General features: G+C 38.6%; 1 long non-coding RNA gene across 1 annotated transcript; it reads left to right on the plus strand.

Moving 5' to 3' along the window:
- Positions 1-10,104: 10,104 nt before the first annotated feature.
- Positions 10,105-13,325, plus strand: LOC104864220. Its single transcript, XR_780790.1, has 3 exons — positions 10,105-10,170; positions 10,490-10,567; positions 13,148-13,325. It is a non-coding gene; the product is annotated as an uncharacterized LOC104864220 (long non-coding RNA).
- Positions 13,326-13,799: the final 474 nt, after the last annotated feature.

A 13,799-nucleotide genomic window follows, 5' to 3' on the forward strand; every position in this document is an offset into this window, starting at 1 on the left:
TTCAAGTCTTTCTTCCACCTTCACAAGACAGCAAGCTGATAGTGGAGTAGGTACTGGAAGAGCATTGTTGTCAATGGACCCTGTCACTGCTCCCAGTAAGGTCTTCTCTAGAGCTGCTTTCACAATGTGATCTGAAGGAAACCTGCATTGTTCTTGTTTTTATTTTGTGGCATGGTGTCGTATTGAAGTGAATGACCATTGTCTAACCAAGAGGGAGACCAAAAGACAAAATCTGTTAACACTTAGGCCTTTAGGGTAAACTTCACCCTGCACCCTTCAAAACAATATGGATACTCTACCCTCTCCCACCTCAATTTCCTCTCTAACTAAAATGCCCCGTGTAAAAATAAAGATGATTATTGGCTGTTGGGTTACATTCCACTGCTTAAAACACTGTTTAGACACAGTTTGTACACCAGAAAGCAAGTTTATCTGGATGCACAGAGAAATCACTTCTGATGTTTCCTGCTACTCCGCCTTCTCTGCATCATAAAAATTAATAATTTTATACAATTCATTGGAAGTGACGCTGTCCCCACCAGCCCAGGTTTTTAAGGAACTATGGCTATCTGGAATAATAAGAGAACCACACTTGGAGTACTCAGGAAGATACTGTTGTGATCTTGAAGAAATCTCCAAAATCTTTAGTCTCAATTTTCTCTCTTAAAGGGAGTGACAGAATCACTTGCTTAATCTATCTCGTGTAGCTGCTGGGAGGATCAGATGGGCCAGTGACTGTGCTAGCAGTTTGAGAGGTGAAAAGCTGTGTTCCCATGTCCTGTTTATTAACTGTAGCCAGTATAAGCTGACAAACATTTTCTCACGCATGCCTGTGAATACTGTGGACATGTTATATCTACCTGAGATGAGTTAGTTCCTGTAAAAATGCCCAGAAATTTCACTGAGGACATCACTTGTTTTAGACTAAGACTAACTCACAGCAAAATTTATCATTTTCCTCTAGCATCTTCCAACACTGCCTACACATCCACGGCTTTTAAATAAGAATAACTGTACTTTTATTGGTTACATTATCAGGTTGCATTGTCTTTGGAGTAATGAATCCCTGAATTCATCCTTTGCATGGTCCCAGGGTTCAGTTGAGTTAAAAGATTATGTAGTATCTCTTGGTTCTTAACAGTTATCAAAAATACTTCTGATATAGGTGGAGATATTTTTTCATTGCCTGTTACATATCTAGCCTTTGGAGATAGAAATCATCCCCTGCCTCTATATTATAATTTTCCGTCATGCAGATTGTAAACTATTATGAAGCCTTTTAAAAATTGTGTTTGTTTCAGACAGGGTCTCCCTATGTAGTTCAGGGTGGCCTTTAGCTTACCGTGTAGCCCAGGCTGGCCTTGAACTTGCACCAATCCTCTTGAGTGCTGGGATTACAGATTCGAGTCACCATGCCTAGCATTATGCAGTCTGTTAAAATGAGACTGAAGACCTAGCTTTACTAAGGAAAAAAAATTCATCATATGGTTCAATGCTAAACAAAATGCCAAACAAAGACAATATATTATGAAGGAGTGGTGTGGCATGATGTCGTTCTTGTAACCAACAACATGCACTTGAATTACCTCACAGCCAAAAATCTGGATACATAAAAACACCAGACAATGTTTAAGTGCATAGCTACTAGTGTCAGACTGAAATGGATTCAAACCCATCCTCTGCCTAACTGGATGACCCGGAACAAGTTGTTTAATCTTTCCTGATCTTACTTTCTTCTTTAAAGGGAAAAATAACTAAATTTTCTTCCTGAAGTTGTCAGGAGGATTAAATGGGTAAAATAGTTTGAGCATTTAGCGTGGTACCTGAACCATAGTAAGTCCTCTGTAAATGGTAGTCATTACTATCGATGTACATGAGAAGGCACAAACTGTCCATTCTTATCACCTCCAGGAAGGAGTTTAAGAATTTTTTTTCTGCAATTCTTTGTAGTCTATCCCTACCTTACCACTCTAAAGCATTAATGTGTATTTTTTGTACATGCATATTGCACCATTGGTATTATGTGGCAATGTGTTTTTTTTTATTATGTGGAACTATCACATATCTCATTGATCTTAGTTTTTTCACTAGGCTCTGATACATACCTCTTGCTGTGTGAGATTCCGATTTACTCCTTCTACATGATGCTTAGCACACCAGAGTGCGTGTCCTCAACACTTTATCTGTCTGCTTCTTCAGTTATTTATCCCAAGTCTCCTCGAGTGCAAGTAAAGCTGCATAAATACTCTCATGCACATCTTCTTAAGGATCCATGCAAGATTTTCTTTGAAATACATATACATATATTCTTAGGAGCAGAACTGCTGGGTTACAAATAGTGCATATTCTTGATTTGACTAGGTAGGACCAGACGCTTTCCTGATGGCCCCAGCAGTCCCCCAATAATGATGCGGCTCCTGCGTCCCCACATCTCCACCAATCCCTGGCCTCATCCATCTCCCTGACTTCTGGCAGTCTTCTAAATGTGAGGAGAAAACTCACTGTTGTTTTCATTTACTTTTTGCCCTAACTTGCAGCATCATTTCCCATATTGCAGTAGTAATCTGAGGCCTGTAAACCTCCTGTTTATATCTTTTGTCTCTTTTTCATTTGGTGTCTCTGCCTTTCTCGTGTTGGTTTGCAGCAGTTGCCTGTGTCATTCAATTGCTCTTGTGTGTTTTTGGCCTTCTTAACATGTTCCCCATATTTTATCTATGTAATAAATCTGTCTACAGAGCCTTCTTCAAACAGAAAGCCTTGATATTGATGGACTCAAAATCATCAGTATTTTTCCTTGTGATTTGTCCTTTTTTAAATTTTGTTTGAAAATGTTTCCTGTTCATAGGTCACCAAGATATTCTCCTACATTTTTCCATGCACTGCACGGTTGTGCCTTTGCCTCTTAGAACTTTAATACATGTGGAGGCTGCATTTGCAAGGATGTGTGGCAAGTATCCAGATTAGTCTCTGTACTGTGAGCTAACTGTGCCCATGTAAGCTATGAGCTAGTGACTTGTGACACTCTCTACCACTGCTACCTCTGGGTCTGTGCCTGGGTGCTCTGTCCTATTTTATTATTCAGTTCATCTGGGGGGTGTTTGTCATGCTTTTGTTTTCCATTCGTTTGCCTGCTTTGTACCAGTGCACCACTGTTTCCACCACCATCTCTTTGGCAGCTGATGTACTATTTTCTAGTAGGGCTGCACGCACCTCCTTTCTTCGTGCTTTATAAGTCTGACTTACCACTCATAAACATTTATTCCTCTCGCTAAGTTTAAAGTTTTATAATGTTCCTCCAAAAAACAAAGTATTACATTTGATGGCATTCTATCAAATTTATAGATAAAAGGGGAGAATGTGTGTCTTTCTAGTTTGGATCATGTCATCAAAAAGCACAGGATTTCATTTATTCAGATCTTTTCTGTCCTTAACTGTTATTTTTAAGGTTTGTTTTTTGTTTTCACTATAGATGTCTTTTACATTAATTTATTCAAATAATTTTGAATAGAGTTTCTTGGTAGTGGGAATAATTTATTATTACTAGTTTTCTAATTGGCTATTGCGTTCTAGTGCTTAAATAAAAACAACTACTTATATCCAACAATTTCACTCAGTTCTCATGCTGGAACTAATGCTTTGCCTTTGGAATGGGTCTGGATGAATGATCATGTTTATGCAAATTAGGACAGTTTTTCTGTTACTTTCTGTGTTAGCTCTCACTAAGTTATGTTGTAATGACAATTTCCAAAAGTCCATGACTTACAACAAAAATTTAACTACTCACTCATATAACCTGCTAAATATATGTTGGCCATATCTCTGTTCTGTGTGTTATCTTATTCTGGGAGCTACACTGGAGAGGCAGCCCTAATCAGGAGCGAGCACACCAATCTCACAGCAGAAGAAAACATGAGAAAGTCAGCAAACCCACACCATTGCTGCTGAAGCTTCTCTGAAGGGGGACACTGTCAAACTTATTCATATGCATTCCCCAAACAAAGCCCAAGGTTAAATCTAACGACAACAGTGTAAAAATGTATTTTGTCCCCAGAGGAAGTTTCTGCAAAGCACATGTCAATAGGCAGACAAAATAGCAGTGAATAATTGGAAATATAATCTACAATCCTTTCTGACCTTCAGTGTTATTCTTTGTCTTTTCCTTTACCTTTAGCCAAGACCTCTAGTGGTAACAGTAAGACTCCTTGTCTTTTATCTTTATAGGGAATAATTCTGAAGTTTCTCTATTTATATAATACTATCATTTCTTGGTCAAAATAACATTTGTCAAGTTAAGAAAATTTATCACTATTTCTGCTTCACATGAATTTTGATCACAAATTTGTGTTAAGCCTTATCAAAGTTGATAGATAGATAATTTGGTTTTAACTGATAATACATATTTTCTCCACTAACTTGATAATTCACAAACATATGTAAAGAATTTGGTAAGTTAGCCTTTTATGTCTCAGATAAACACTGCTTAATCACAAGATTTATTTTTAAATCTAAAGTTAGTTTAGCTAATATTTTTATTTTTTGAATACATGTTAATAAGTAAAAATAGTTTATTATTTTCCTGTGTCCTTATTTAATTTTGGAACAAAACTATGTTTATTCACATAAAATGATATGTATTGATTTTAGTCCTTTTCTGTTTTCCAAAATAACTTGTGTAAGAGAGGAATTAATTTTCCTTGAAAGCTCAGAAGTTTCTAATAAAACCATCTGAGTCTGAAGTTCTCTAAGAAAGAAAAGACTTTGTCATTTTCAAATTATTTAATGTACATTGATGCATTTATATTTCTTATTTATACCAGTTTTCACACTCCATCTTTTGTTAAAGGATTGTATTCATTTTTAACTGTCTTTGAACTTATTACTCTACAGCTGCTTTAAAGCCTTCCAAGTAGACATTTTCAAGGGGGGTATGATCATCTCTAATGCGCATGCCCTCAACCTCCCAGTACACTGTCAATATTTCATAAATGATAATAATTAATGGGCACCATCTGAAGGACAGACTACACAGAAATGTTAGAAATTATTCAAAGGGGTACAATTAAGGGTAATTTCTTTATCTAGCATGTTCTATGTTCTTTTGAATGTTCTACCTTGACAAGATACTGCTTTCATACAATTAAAAACAACTTAAACTATTTCTGTTTTGTACTGAAATTAGCCTATAAATCTTACCTAATTTAGAAGTTGCTTTCAAACAGCCATAGCCCATTGAGACATGGTATTTAGTGCATTCACAGGCAGACCTGCTTACTGAGTACAGAATTCATCTGTAAATAAGCAAAGCCTGGGGGATTAGGGTCATGCCCTGAAACTCCCTGTGCACTGTCAATATTTTATAAATAATAATAATTAGAAGGCACTGTCTGACCCTCTGGGACTTACTCCAATTTGTTTTCTATAAAAGGATATTTTAATATAGCCACCTATGGGTACATTATTTTTTATTATTTGCAATTGAACTCTTGGAACATGAGTTGTTTGTTCTGCATGTCTTTTTTTTTTTTTGCCTTGACTCTCCACTCAAGTACAGGTTTTACTAAGCAGTGTACATTTCACTTACGGCCTTGAAAATATACTTTTTGAGAAAAAGGCTTTTCTTGGTATTTTGTGGTGAGCGGTGCCTTCTTTCTGTTTGGTCTTCAGCGCGTGCTTTGTGTGGGCCCTGAGGACTCAATGAGGCTGTTTTCTCTTGCAAAGCCGTCAGACAACACAAATTAAATCCAGTAATTGAAAAGGCACAGACAAACAAGTTCAGCTAGTTCACATGCACTTTAAAACAAATGATGGTCACACAGTATATACAGGAAGAGATTCTTAACGTCTTCCTCTTTCTAAGAAACGTCTTCAGTTCTCCAGGGAAATGCCTAATAGGTGCATCAGGCTGTGAGATTCAAATTCACCCTAGTTAGAAGCACTTAGCACAGTCCTGGGCACAAGAAGTAATAAACACGGACAGAGGTGGTTTTTCCACCTGCTTCTCTACATCTTCCTCCTCTTACGGGACAAGCTTCCTCTGAGTGAAAGGATTGTGCTCTGTCTCTCTAATAATGGGACGACATTCCAGGACAACACAGATGCATCCCCATTAATCCCCATTCCCCTGTATGGGCATCCTAGTTGATTCCAGTTTCCATCACTGTAAACACTACAGCAACATCTCTGTACCCCCGGACTTCAAGGAGGTCTCTTCTGCTCAGAAACTGCCCCGATCTCAGGACCCACCTCAGATGTCTTCCTCCACAGGCGACTTGCATGTTCCCTCGCTCTTCCTCTTCCTTCTGCCAGGCAGGCCAAGCCAGAGCAGAAACCACCCAAATTCCCAGGGCTGGCTGGCAGCTGAGGTGATGCTGAAGTCAACGCTCTTGAGACTCCTTCACCAGTCGTGATTCCTGGTGGAAGGATCAGGTGACTAACAGAAACCTGGCAGGAGTAGAAAAACAACACCTTTGCAATCAGTTTGTCATGGACTTGTCATGGTTTATGTTTGGATGTCCCCCCAAAGCTTCACGCAGTCAAGTGGCTGGATCTAGAGTGTGCGACACTGGGACAGAATCATGGTGTGGCACTAGGCTCAAGGGCACTAGGATTAGGGTGTGAATGCTACCTGTCCTGAGTAGCCTGGATGAGAGACAACAGGGGCAGAAAAACACTGTTAAGGTCCCTTGCTTGCCTGCTGTGCCCATTGAGATCTGTTGCCCTTCTACCATGTGTACCCTTCCTTGGAGACAGCCAATTACCAGCTGAAATCCCCACAAACGGAGCTAGATAAACTTTCCTCTTTTAACTTTGGGTGTCAGGTATTTTGTCTCAGCAATGAAAAAAGTAACTGAGGTGGGACTCCGGCTGTTTTAATCCACAACCTGGATAAAACCCTGGTATACCAGGTAGCCACTGATTTGGCCCGTTTTAGGAATTAGCCACTAACAATAACACTAGTACTGGCAGAGTGACCTATATGTTCTCAGAAGATTCTGATGGCTCTGTTACATTGTTTGGGCTTTTCAGCTGAGTTAAATGATTCTGTGGCTCAGGTTAACTGAGATGTGATATAACTGCACTGTTTGGGTTCACTGAAATACTAAAGCCAGCCACTTTTAGCCTAGTGTTCTGTGTTATAAAGGAAATGTGATATATTCCCTCAGCATTCATATTAGTTTATCCAGTTCGTGAACTAATGAGTTATTGAACATAATTATATGTGCTATAAACTGTTAAATGCTATCAGGCAGTTACTCCTTCCTGAAACCCAGAAATATTAACCCCATTTTATAGATAAAGCCACTGATGCATGGTCCCCAAGGACACTCAACTGGTCAGAATTAAAGGTATTTTCAAACCAAGTTCATGTGAATACAACACCTGAGTTTCTTCTCCCTCCCTTCTTGCCAACTACACATCTAAACCACTAAAGTCCAACATCTTTAAAAAACTCTCTCTGAAACATGGTGAGAAAAAAAAATCACTTTCCTATAATGGACTAGAATGCATCTGTATACCACAGCCATAGCATAGTAGAAGTCAGGTTATTTTAATGCACCTATTCAAGCAGTTGGTTGTAAATATGACAGTAACGATGATGTGATGATGAAGATGGTAATGAAGCTGGCTTTCATGTATTGAACACACACTCTGCCCATGCACCCACTGTTTTGCACTTGTATTGTCACATTGATCCTTCTCATTCTTACAATAAGAACCCTGCCCAAGTATCCAGATGAACATAGCTGGAACACAGCATACCTGAGATTTTGCTTTGGGCCCCTAACTCCAAAGCCTGTGCTCCTAACTGTGTCTCTGTGCTACCACAACAGTGGAATACTGAACACGCAGCTTCGTCTAACACAGCCTACTGATGAAAGAAAACAGATGCTGGGAATAATCCTCAGGCCTCCACTGCACCAATGGCCATTCTTCGATGTACCTATTTTATTCCGCAAGGCTTAGAAGCATTTAGACACTTTAAGTGAGACGTTACCTGTCACACTTTATTTGGGCAGTTCCTCTTCAGCAAGTACATATAGATGTTGGGACCCAGATCCCTGTTTTACATCCATTTTTTTAAAATTATGAATCCATATTAATCTTTGAGCTTTACTGCTAGGAGACCATTCTGGGGGAAGTTGAAGATTATGCAGGTACTTGCCCTAAATTAACAGGATGATGGCTACAGTCCTTTCGGTAACTTATCATTGGAGGCTCCCATGCAGTCAGATCCATGTTTATTATGGCTAAGATGGTACCGTGACTTCTAACAGATTGAAAAAAAGTAGAATTGGATTCTGTACAAGGCCCACAAACTCCCCAAACATGAATTGTTTTTTATCTTCACCCATGAATTTCTGTTTTTTAAAACTCACCTCACTATCGAAGGTTGTTACTATCGTGATATAGGCCTGCTCCGTCCCCGTCGCAGTGACAGCCACGTTGGTGGCAGTAGGCCATACCAACGGCACAGTGTTGGTGCTGAAATCGACAGTAAATTTCATACAAATGGAATGTAGGCCCTTACTAGGAAAGCCACAACCAATCTATATCTATAGATACAGCATAGATAAATAAGACATACAGGTTTTATTACCAGTAACTGCCTTATTGCATTCTAGAGGCCAAGAAGTCCCACAATCTGCCGTCTGCAAGCTACAGACTCAGAAAAAACAGCAATGTAGTTCCAGTCCAAGTTCAAAGCCTCAGAACCAAGAGAACAAATTGTGTAAGTTCAACTCCAAGTCCAAAGGCCCAAGCAACAGGAACCAAAGTTCCAGGCAAGTCCAGAGTCCTGAGAACTTGGAGTTCTAATGGTATAAGACTCAGTCTGAGACCAGGAGAAGACCAGTGTTCTGGCTCAGTCAAGCAGAGAAAATTTGCCCTTTCTCCATCTGTTCATTCACTTAAATTCTTAACAGATTATATGTTTCCAAACCACATTCGGGAGGGCAATAGACTCTGCTCAATCTACTGCTTCAAATATTTCTATCGTCCAGAAACATCCTTATAGACACACACCAAAATAATGTATACCCCAAAATCTGGCCATCCCATGGTCCACAAGAGTTAGCACGTAAATTAACTATCACAGCAATTTTAGAATTTCTCTAATTCTGCCCTTTACCAGCCTGTAGTCCACAGTTGCTCTCTGCTGCAGGGGTAGGTAAAGATAGAGGAGAGAAAAAGTGAAATGTGTGTGGAAACCTACTGCACATGCTTTCCCCCTCATAGAGTATCAGGTGCGGATTAGCATGTTAACAGCTCAAAAGGGCCCTACAATACAGACACATATCAACTTTATTTTACCTCGTGGTTCCCAACCTTATTTGAGCACCCAACTATTCAAGAGAGTTTATGTAGCTCTATAACATAGTGAGTTGTGGAGCTACATTTTCCCAAATGGCCATGATCCCTGAACACTGGGGCAATAAGAATTGAGACTATAGTGTGCAGAGGCCAGAAAATGGTTAAGATTTTGTTGACTTCGTGGCATTCTTCCTTCTTTGCCTCTACAGGCCTAGAACAACCTAACTCAGAGAATTTTTCTCAAGGAAAATGCAAAGCTCCAGAGTGAAAACTACCCACGATCTCATCTATCAATTCTAGACCATCCCTGCCACACACCAGAAAGCTAGGGAGGAGATAAAGAGCTGATCAAGACAGACATATTTGTTCTCTTGGGTGTCTTTTCATCTTTTAATTCTTCAAATAAGCCACATCCAGGCTCCTTTGAACTTTTACTAGATCTCAAAAATCCTGAATATACATATATATACAGAGAGCAGAAAATATACATTCCTTACCTCTCCAGCCTATACTCTTATTTATAAGGTCTTGAAACAAAGTCCTGAGTCTAAAGATATATATATATTTTAATAAAACATAAAACAATTAAAAGGAAGGAAAGCTGTTATAGAACTATTCAGAGCCATCCCCTCCTTGACAAGCTCCCTGGCAGAGAATAAAGATGGGACCAACATCTGAAGGTATTGTGATCTTTCTGAGTTCACTGCTGAATCTATTCCATTCTCTGAGCTTTGTGTGTTCAGTGACATTAGAACTCAACAAATTCCCAATGACATCTGACGCAGCACTGGGGTTCCACAGAACCCCATTTACGGAATGTTATCTTACCTTATCTCGATCTTTAAACCTTCTTTAGAGGTGAGAAGGATGGTGTACACCTATCATCCCAACACTCTAGAAGACTGAGGCAGGAAGATTACTAATTCAAGCCCAGCCCAGACAACTTCATGATTTTGCAAGACACTGTCTCAAAAAATAAAAAGAGATGGGGAGGTACCTCTTTACAAAGGCCCTGGATTCAGTTCCCAGTACCAGGGGTGGGGGGATAAGAAAAGAGAAAAAGACAAAAGAATTCCTTAGATAATCTCTATTGGTCAATTTTCCATCAATACAGCAAAATACCTGTCATTTATGAAAGCTACTTATGAAGTAAAGCAAGGTTTATTTCATCTCACAGGGCTAGAGTTTCAAGTCCAGATGAGCATGAGTTTGGGCCTTTTGGGAAGGCAGCACATCATGACAGGAGAGCCTGTGGGTGAGTGATAGCCACCTCATATACTACTAAATGTATAAAATATATATAATCCAATTCTAGAATGATAGACAACTATGAAGCTTTAAGAGTAGATTTTTGAAGGATGGAATTCTAGACTGATGAAAATTTTAAAAAGAATTTTAATTTTTTATATATCTACTATAATGTTGGATATTTTTCCTTTAAAATCTCATGCATATATTAATTTTTAAATTAAGTAAAAATATTAAAAGCATCATAAGCATGTCTTTGCTTTGGTAGTAACATTAATAATGGGAATTTTAGGCTCTGAGGTATTGCCATATTTGATGCCTTCTGGTGCCCTTGAAATTATACCATTTGCCATCCTCACTGGCCAGGTATGCCAAAGCACAGGCCATCAACAGTACTCAGAGTAAAAATTAAATGTGGTAACTTCTCCCTCCTTGACTCCCCTTACCACATCTCAAAAGTGTCCATTGTTGAGGAAATTTTTCAAGAGGGTTTAATTGCAAAAGTACTCTGTTCCAATGTCAGTGGCTTATATTTGCCTCACAAGTCTCCTCCCTAATCTTAATCTGGGTCAGAAATGTGGGGGTGTTGGGAATATGATAGGCTGGGTATGGGGTGGACTGAAAGAGTTATGTTTTGGAGGAAAAGATGGTCTCATCTCTATTTGGCGTCCAGTAGCCTTTCAATATTTATGGACCCCTGTACTTGCCTTATAAAGTACCAGGGTATGTCATAATACCATGTGTCCTCAAACCTATATTTTGAAGAGAACAAGCACGAGTATTGTGCTTACAATTATTATGTTCAGATATAAAATTTAAGTCTGAGGTTTTAAATGTTCTTGAGTTAGAAAACCTAACAGGAACAAATGGGTCACTGATGACATGTCTCCCAATAAATATCCCAATCCTGTTGCTCTTTACCGTAAATCTGTATCGCTTTTTGTCACAATTCATCACTGTAATGTCTATGATCTTCTCCCCTTCTCACTTTACCCAACAGTCTATAAATTGGATGTTATTTGCCCACCTCTTTCATGGCTCTTTTAATATTTCATATATTTTGAATTACTGTATGGTGTTTTAGGTTCCACAATCCTCTGGATAGTCTACAACTTATAAATCTGGTCTCCTAATGGAGGTATCCAGGAAATTTTAAATTTTTACTCTTAAAAATAACATAAAATCAGTATCTCTGAACATACATCATTGCATATAGGAATAAGAACATCCAAATATTATTTTCAAATACTGAAATGCCAAAGCAAAGACATTTTAAATGCTAATAAATATTACCATATTTCCATTGAAAAATTTAGACTGATATTGTACAAGGCTGATATCCCACATTTTCACCAAAAACAAATTTTATCAAATGTTAGGATTGTCCTTATAAGTAAAAAATGGCTTTTGATATTTTTGGTCAATTTAGTAAAGCACATTGCTTTTCTTTGTATTTCCTCTCTTATGATAAAGTTGAACATTTTATTGTGCTTATTGATTATTTGTGTGTTCTTTTCTCTAAGCTTCCACTTTATCTTTGCTCTTTTTTGACTTTTCTGTTTTGCACAGTGAATGGCAAAAGCTATCTGTATATAAAGATAGCCTTTGTCACATGTGCAGCAAATTTTTTGTCTTAGTTTATCACTTACAATTTTACTTTGTGTATGGAATTTCCTAGTATTATTTAGAAGTTTTAGACATTGGTATAGGTAAATGTACAGTATTTTCCTTTATAATTACCATACATCCATCCTAGACATTTGATGATCTTTTTTGACTTATGAATCACGATTCTTGCCCATATTTTTATATTTGATTCATGCTGCACACAACTTCCATTGATGTATATTCAATATCCCTATGTGTGTACATGTACATGTCTATTCATCTCTCGAGGTAAATTAAAAGCCTCTTGAAAGGCTGGAGAAATAAAATGTTTCTGTATATTCTCCACATTATCTAATATCCAGTACTGGAAGCATTCAGACCTGGGGGGATTTCAAACGAAAGCATTACTGAGAAGAATACTGTAAGTGCTGTGAAAATCCAGAGAGACAAAAGCCCAAAGTGACACACCCACCCAAAGGCATAAGAAGTTGTGAAAAAGGACAAACAAACCCAGTCGTCTTTACCTTTTGCCTAAAGTGAAGACAGCTTTTCATAATCATGTCACCACCCCCTTTTCAATTCATTCTTTCCCTTGCTCTTTCTATCCTGCTACCTTGACCTTCTTCTATCTGTGGTTCAAATGTAAACCAAGTGAATTTTTACCTAAGCCTCTGCCTGGAATGTTCTTGATTTTCATATTTCTAACTCCATCTTCACATTTAGACTGTGATAGAATAGATTTTCCAAAGATGCTCTTACTGCAGTAGATCCCATCCCAGTGCTCTTCCCACAATGGGATGGTGACACTCTTCTATTAAGAGATGGGGGACGGGGTCTTTGTTTCCTCATGTTGAACCTGGGTGAATCTTGGCGATCATCTTACCAATAGGATATGGCAGAAACGTCACTAGGTCATAAAAACTGGTAGATCTGGCAACGGCTCACTTTTTCTCTTGCGGTACTCATTCTTGGAACCCAGCCACTGCACAGTGAGGAGACAAGACCACATGGAGGGGCCCAGTGTAAATGTGCTACCACGCCCTGCCAACCAGCATCAACCACCAGACCTGTGAGTGAGCAAGCTCTCCAATGGTGCTGTGCCCAGCCTATCTTCCAGCTAGACTCAAGACATGGTGATTCGAAGACAAACATCTCCACTAGCCCCTCTCAGAATTCCTGACCCAGAGAATCCATGCACAAAATAAGTTGCTTTATGTCACTGAGTTCAGGACTTAAATGTCCTCAGAGAATTTGGCTGATTCAATCTAAAGTTGTCACCCAGTTACTTCTCTGCTTTGTGTAATTTTAGTTCTCTGTGCAGTACTCTCAGATGGTTTCTTCATCTGCTTGTCTGGCTTGCTTATTGTCTGCCTACCTCCATTTGCAAAGAAACTCCACCTGCATAAGGCCACTATATGTCTCATTTATCCCATAGTCCTCAACATCAGCAACACATTTGGCACATATAAATATATTTGCTAAATTAATAAACAGAAGGCAATTAGATTCTTCCATTAGTCCTTATTTTTGCTGCTTAATATGGCAATCTTTGACTTTGCACTTTATTCATAAAGTTTCATAACAGTTTCCTATTCTGTGGCTATAGGTACACCTCGATGAATGATGTCATA

This window comes from Fukomys damarensis, unplaced genomic scaffold, assembly GCF_012274545.1.
Source record: "Fukomys damarensis isolate Sample0158 unplaced genomic scaffold, DMR_v1.0_HiC HiC_scaffold_3, whole genome shotgun sequence".
In the NCBI taxonomy this organism is placed as follows: domain Eukaryota; kingdom Metazoa; phylum Chordata; class Mammalia; order Rodentia; family Bathyergidae; genus Fukomys; species Fukomys damarensis.